The sequence below is a fragment of the Anopheles marshallii genome, chromosome 2 (assembly GCF_943734725.1).
Source record: "Anopheles marshallii chromosome 2, idAnoMarsDA_429_01, whole genome shotgun sequence".
In the NCBI taxonomy this organism is placed as follows: domain Eukaryota; kingdom Metazoa; phylum Arthropoda; class Insecta; order Diptera; family Culicidae; genus Anopheles; species Anopheles marshallii.
Genome location: NC_071326.1, coordinates 76,900,363 through 76,908,310, shown reverse-complemented (window position 1 = coordinate 76,908,310; position 7,948 = coordinate 76,900,363). Strand labels below are relative to the sequence as shown.

The 7,948-nt window shown below is 42.3% G+C and overlaps 1 non-coding gene across 1 annotated transcript; it reads left to right on the top strand.

The window, feature by feature from the left end:
* Window positions 1-285: 285 nt before the first annotated feature.
* Window positions 286-452, top strand: LOC128710525 (U4atac minor spliceosomal RNA). The gene has a single exon (XR_008409902.1). It is a non-coding gene; the product is annotated as a U4atac minor spliceosomal RNA (small nuclear RNA).
* The last annotated feature ends 7,496 nt before the right edge of the window (window positions 453-7,948 follow it).

Here is a 7,948-nt window from a genome sequence, read left to right as displayed (position 1 = left end):
ATGTTTCACAAAACTTCATATATATTTTGTTGAAATTAATTTCCTCAAATTAATTTGAGTGATATCGTAACCGGATAAAACATTATTAAACGTGCAAATAATGCTGCATTTACTCAGCTGGCAGAACGCTATAATCACTCTGCTTCGTAATAATGACACGAGCGACAAGAACACCGAACAGATTCTTTCTCTTTCTAACGTCGCTTCGTTGCTATGCTTCGCGATACGCATCGCTAGCGTAGCACAGCGTTCGGTGCAGAAGAGCGGATCGATCTGTCTCGCTCGCCCTTCCTTGTCTTGGGGAGCATAATGTCCAGTGAACGTATAGTGAGGGCATTGATGCTGACAAACCCATTGCAAAAGAAAGGATGTGTGTCCTTTTCTTTTACCCTGTCCCCGTCCGCTGGTATGCTTTCAAACAGCTGTACCAGGTGGTCGGAATTTTTGAAGCATCCCTTTACTTTACAAGGGATGTGCAAATGTGCTCTGCATTGGAAGCTGAACGTATCCGCGTACACGTGCCTCAAACTAATAGGGGAATAAAGAAGAAGTGGAGTAAATGAGAATTTTATTATTTTTGTTTGTTATGCGATGAAGTTATGCACTTCAGTCGTGTGTGATATAAAACATGTGTTTATCACACGAATTGAACACATATTTATTTAATTCCACCTGGATTGTTTTGCCAATTGGTGGAAGGCAAAAGCAACACGGCACAATGCAAATTTATTTTTCATTCCAACGAGTATTTTGACTGATATGCACATGCGGACACACCTGTGCAGATGAACCTTTTGAATGAAGCAAGCAAAAACATAAAAACAAATGAAGCAGAAACAAAAAATGGCAACATAAAAGCAATATGTTTTCCCTTTTTCATTTGAACCTTTTTTTAACGCTTGTTCGAAACACACGTGGCCTTCCTCCATCAAAGCCGGCACCCGAGTGGGTGTGCATCGTTAATTAATTATTATGGCCTTGTGTTTCTGCCTTGCTTTGCGTGTGTTTTTCTCTCCGTTGCACATCGTTTCCTTTAGGTTGTAGCGATTTTCCGTTTTCAGTTTCCTTCGCTTCGCAAACGCTGATGGATGAGATGTTGTCGGGTGGGAGGAGTGAAAAACCCGGTGACCTTGCTTTTTTCCGATTCCATTGCTGAGATTGTTTGCAGCGGAGATGCTGCCAGTTGGGGGGTAGTAGATGAGTTGATAGTGAATGCAGTTTTGTGTGTGTTTTTTTTGCACAATGCAGGGAAAATCAGCTTTGGAAAGCATCCATCCAGTGTTTAGATCAGTCAGTCATTGGGTCGGTCGGTCAGTCAGTCAGATTTGTATCGGTTGAGATATGTTAGCTTTGATTGTATTTTCTTGCATGATTGTTTTATCGGCACGTTATCGTTCATCTGTTTTAACGTTGTTGGAATTCCCACCATACGTCAGTGTGGTGCGGTGTCTGCCAGGTGTGGAAGAAAAGTGACAGTATCGGTGAGAAAATGTTTTTATTTTGTAGCTATCTATAAATTTTGTTCCCAGGCCGAACACAGAACATGCATAGAGTACATTTATGTTTGCCAACACTATCACATAAATCCCTTACGTGCGAAACATACGGTCGTGTATGTCATGTACTGTTTTTATGCGATACTGCACCGTAAAACTCTATCGTAAAATCAGACACCTTGTCATACGACCGGTGATGACACCGGTCTGAAAGTAGCTCTTAACCACAAATGCCACCCACAGGAACTTGATGCGGAGGTCAGAACACTATGGCACCTCAACCTGCTTGGTTTTTTTTATTACTATTTTTCCCAACACATGCTTCACCCCTCAATAGCCGCCGTTTTGGTCAAACGTGTCGGGATGATTTACGAGATGAAGGTAAATGTGAATAAAATAATTAACCACGACGACGCAAGGCATCTTGGGACGTGGAGTTGAAAGTGAAGAAAGCGGAGACGAGTTGCACAAAAACCCCCCGGCACTGTGTACAAGCGAGCAAAGGGATCATCACCTGACTGACCTGATCGATCATAATTGGGGCTGCGTGATGTTGCGTTTAATGCGAATGCTCCCCGGTACTATGGGAAAACTGTTCACTCTTTCTAACACTCCACGGGGAACGTTTTGTGTCGAACTTGGTCATCCTGTAGGTGATGTGTGTGTGTTTGGAGAGCACCTTTGGAGCGAATGATGATGATGGATTTATTATGATCAATTATGGACTTTCGTATGAGTGTCGGATGTACAAGGTTAAAGGAGGGAAATTTCTCTTTCAAGCGTTTGGGCATACTTCAAACCTTGGTGGGGCCTGTTTGAGGTGATAATATGGCGCATTGATATGAGTTATTTGAGTTGTGTTTGATACAGTTAACGCGCTAGTTTAGTGGTGGATGTGGAGACTTGGGACTGAAGGCTCTGAATACTGTTTTGGAAAATTTATGATTCCTTGAAGTTTTATTACTTTCCAAACGTGGATACATTTCCGAGGATTCTTGAACATCTAAACGTTTATAAATCTTTGGAGATTCATGATTCACGTATTGATCTTTTCAGAATCGGCTTATAAATGACTTGAATGGCTCCTTGTTGAAGATTAATACAAATGTCTATTCTCAAAAGATCCATGTAGCACAACAATAAACTTTTGTTTTAGTTTTACCAGAGCAATGATATTATGAATGAAACTTTTGCATTATACCATTTGACCATAGAAGACAGCACAACAACATCTGACAGTTTTAAGTAGACGCACATGATATCAAAACGGCAGCTCACCTTTTCACAACATCAGTATGACGGTATGAGTGAAGTACGATTTGCCGAGTATAAACGCGCTCTAGGATAGATTTTGAAAGAAAAACGATGCTTGTTTTGAACCGAAGAAAAATTTATTGCATTTATCGAATTGAATATGCTTAATTTCATGGCAAATACTGTAAATGTTTCAAACAATCGTCGTCTGGCTGTGAAGATCCGCGATTTGCTGTGTCTGGCTGTGAAGAAGATTGCGATTGTTGTCATAGGCGCAAGGGATGTTTTATCATCCAAAAAACCCTGTAACATCAAAAGTATTAAAATCAAAAACTGATCTTAAAATGTTCTTTTTTCTCCGTATCAATTGATGTTCAATTTGATGGTTTTTTTTTAATAAAAGCATGGAAAGTGCAAACATATATAACCTTTTGTAATACAAGAAAACCGCACAGAGGGTTGTCTACGTAGTAAATAGCGATTTAAATCGCCCGATCTCCCTTTGTAAGCCGGCGTGGAACACTTGAGTGCATTAGCGTCGATTTCCGGACCTTAAAGTCACAGGTAAACTCTAATAGCTGGCGGGAGACCTTCCCGAGCGAATCAACATCATAATGATGATTAGGCCACCCGTTCATTAGTGCGGAAAACATCTCCATCCATCCATGCATATCTATCCAGGCGGTTTGCATCCAGTAGGGGGAATGTTTCGCTGAGCGCAACGATTTGGCAAAGCTCTTAATTTCATGCCCAATTTTTCATCTTCACGCGCGTCCCCTGGGCGACCGCGTTGGAGATAGAAGAGAAAGCTGTCATTTTTTTCCTAACTCCAGGGAATTGTGGAGTGTTTTCGTTCAAGTTGGTATCTTGCACAGGTGGGATTAGATGGCAGGAGGATGAATAATGTGAAGGAGAGGAGAACGTTCCACGAGAAAAAAAAACAAGCAGTTCCTTATGCTACTCGGCAATTAATGTCAGCTGGAAGTGTCTTGATCGTTCGGGAGCACCAAAAAAAATGACAAGAACGTAAGGATTTAATGGTTGATATTAACGTTCGGTGGCATTGGCGAGCAATCAAATGCAAATGTAACTTTTTAATGATTTTTTTTCTTTTTAGATCCACTCTCGATCGATCGATGAACTAGAATTACTGACAAAAGAAACCGATCGTGTTGATTTGGTGGAGTAAGCACGTGCTTGAAGGGCAACTGTTCAAACGTTATAAAGCATTACGATGATGAAAGCACTATTGCTTATCTGGGTCTATTGGCGACCATTAATCCATCTCAAATGACACCTTCCATATTTATGGAGTTCGATGGGTGGCGCACAAAAGCTGTTTGGAATTGGCACCGGAAATGATTATGGCTACCACCGACGTATACACCTGACCACGTTCGATCCGCGGTACCATTATTTCGCCCGATTGTCAGACGAATTGAACGGGCAAACGGCGCTTCCTTCCCGTTTATGTGGGTCATTGTTTCGTGCGCTGGCTACTTGCAGACAGTTACATTTCTGTGTGGACATAAATTATAGTTGTCATTGTTCTGTGGGTTTGTCATCTGCTGGACGTATAGAGAAGAAAGAAACAGCATTTACTATATAAATGATTGAAGCCACAAAGAAAACAGCGGACAATTGTACATCAAGAATTAGCTACATATATTTGCCACTAGCGCTTTCTAATGGTTAAACTACAAAAATGATAGTGAACTTATGGTCGTCAGTTAGCATTGATAGCACTTAACATTTTTTCAGTTGTCTAACATCTTACGGGTCTGCTTTCTTTCAATCTCCGCAGTGATAGCACACCGACATTTAATTGCCTTACTTTAATGCCTTTTAATAGTCGTTTCTCATCTGTCCACATCGTGACTGTAATGAGACAGCAGGAGATCTTTTTATCGTCTTAAATCTTTCTATTTTCTTTATGGCTCCCACCAATAGAAGTGCGGCTGAGTTTCGTTCCTAATACGCCCGAGTTGTTTCGTTGGCTGTGTTTAGTTCATCAGGGCCCTGTACAGTGCGGGCGGCCCTTAAATGCACATCGCCAACTCCCTTCGACGCAGCTACCGAATCTCTGTTCCCCGTCCCCTCTCAGGGATGGAAAAGACATTGCAAATGCACCCACTCCCGTGTGCACGTGTTTTGCAAAATGCATTTTTGTAGCAATTCGTTTTTCTCCCCTTTCGGTGGTTCGTGCGCGCGCTGTGTCCGATCGACCTCAATTTTTCATCACCTGCCCATAGTAAACATAGTAAACGCAACAACAAAAAAAAAACGGAAATGGTCTGTGGATGAGTTTTAGTACAGGTTCGCTTACACTAAAATGGAAGGGAACACGCGGGTGGCAAGATGATGAAAGGTATCCAACACAGCGAGGGAAATGTGTGGCTTTATCGTTGGGCCACCCGACCGTCGTGGTGCGGGATCGATCGTGGGTGCGCAAGCGACGTAGATAAGTGCATGGGAAAGTTCGTCCGTAACTTTCTCGATGCGCACCCACCTTGCACCAACTCTCCCGGCCTGCGCTTGGCTGCACGGAGCACGGTCTTTGCGGATGGTTCTTCATTCCGTCATGGAAAAACACAACAATTGGGCCCAGGCGCGCGCGCGCACACTCGCTTGCCCATGGCCGGCCTAGTGCACGTTCGTTCTCCCCGGTCTGCAAAAGGTAGGAAAAGCAATCAGCGGAAAGCTAGATAGATAGAAAGATGGATAGCAAGGGTGAGCTATTGCGGATAATGGAGTGTAAGTAGCTCTCCGTTGTTGATGATCGCCGGCCGACGGTGGGTTTTCTGGAAGCCGACCGACCGGTGGCCCATTGCCTTTAATAGACTTCATCAATCGCCGGGAAATTAACCCCCCTAGGGGAAGGTACGGGTTTGCCATACCTCTCCGGTATCGTGTGGAAGCAATCGAACTCCGGTGGTACGTTGTGGGCACTGTAATCGGTGTAAGAAGATTACAATCTATCGTTGGAAAGATAATTTTTGATTATGTTTGTTCACAAGTCACAATTCCTGACAGGTTTAGGTACTGTGTGTTAGAGGTAAACGGGGCACTAGAAGTGTATGTCGTTGAAGTAATACAATTTTGGAGGGTGTTGGGGATCAATGTTGTCCAAAAGCTCCTAAGCTCCATCTCCCAAAGGGTTTAATCATACTTCCCACGATTATATCGTTCATCTTCTTCGTTCCTGGTGGGTACGTTGCAATCTCGGTCATGACTTATGGGGAGGAAAAAAGGGGAGGAACTCCCTTTTGCAGAGCGCTTCTTTCGGGCAATTATTTATTTCCCGCGGCACGCGTCACCAGTCACGACTGAAACCGTGTCGGGAAGGCGATAGACGATGAAATACGGTAGCAATTTATGTGTTAGTTTTCTTTCTTTTTTGCAATCGCATTTCTTGATGCGCATTGGTTTTACTCTTTTTTTATCGTAAGCCATTTAATCTATTGGATATCAGATTGGTATTGCTGTAATTCGAACAATTTAAATTGATCCTCGCAATGTGCGATGGCTTTGGTGGAATGGTAACCATTTACTCCGTTCGTTGACGTCGTGTCATACTTTTTCCTGATAGGGGGGTAAATCATCCCAAAAGTTAGAAAGCTTAAGCTTTAAGCCTGTATCTGCCAAATAATCCAGGTACCGGGCAGTATCATTCTGTACAGATTCGTAAAGGACATAGCATTTTGACATAAAGAATGACACAAGGGATCATTTTTGTAAACTACAATTTGAGGAAAATCGATTTAAGTTTAGTCATTTAATTTTAATTTCAATGCAATGAAATAATATACAAGTCTGATTATTAAAATAATCTTTTTTTAGTTGTTTTCGTTAAAAAAAATTGTTTACCTTTTTCGCACACGGGAAACATGGCCTAACCTGGCTCAGACCAGCTAGCAAAATTCTTTTTTTTGACATTTGTCGAGTTTGGGTTTTGGGTACTTGGGTACTTTCATTGAGAAACCAATCTAATCCTTCTTTCCTAGGCTTAACTTGGCTTGCCATTTGTATGGCGAGCTGTAAGCGGATAAGCCTGGAAACGTCAAAACGCATACAAAAAATTGGCTTAGAGCGTGATCTACCCCAGTATTTGGAAGTACCGGTTAGCTTCCAGAGTATTTCAAAAGTTGAGGCCGTGCTGTACATCAGCAAATTGTTACTACTTCTCGACTTGGCCGCACATGTTGTTGCTCTGGTCAAAATTTATTTTGAGATTAGAGATTTTTGATCAGTTCTTGTGCTATTTTCTAACTCAGCTATCAACTATCGAGCAAATGTTTATATTCAAACCTCAATGTTTGTACCTATAACCTGCTGGAAAATTATTTGTTCTCAAAAAAATCAGAAATATAGTGTGAGCGATTGACTATGTCTCTTTAGTACATCACGGAACATCGCGGAATCATCAAGTTTTCGTTAAAAAGCGTGTTAAGTTAATGCAAGGGCAGGTTATTTAGGCCTGCAAATGGAACCTAAAAGTAATGAAATGATCGTTTGTGTGACCTCGAGGATTTGCGCAAGTCGATGAAACGAAGAATTTCTTGCATGAGTCAGCAACACACACCACACGAGGGAACAATCTAACCATGAAGCAAAAGCAAACCGGAAAACTATCTAATAAATGAACACAGTGCCAGTGGATTGTGCGCAAATCGATTAGCCACAAATTGGTGTCCAGCATATGGTGTCATAGCATTCTGTTCGTCGTGTGTTGCACGTGGTCGCTTTAAGTGGGGGGAGTTCAACGTACGAACCGAACTACACCAAATATCGTCGACCCATTCGAGAGGCAAAAAATCTATACAGAAACAGAAAATTCTTTGTGACAAACCCATTGCAACTGTACGTGTGAAGGAATTGCTTTATCAACCGTTGATTCATTCCACGCTCCTGTTTACATTGAAGTGCAGCCATTATTTCGTAACGCGCCTCCGTGACCTTTGCCTCCTGCGACGGGCCCGAAAGAGTGAAACGTTAAATCAATTCACACCCTTTAGTGCAATGCACAGTCAACACAAGACTGTGGCGCGAGCATTAAAACAATTTGTGCAAATACAGCGCCAACATCACCTCCCGAGGGTGTGTTTTTTTTTGTATGCGCAGGCAATCCAACCGATTGGCCTTGATTTACTTCAATAAACAAACCGAAGCAGTTGGATGCACTCGACATTTGCAAGCCG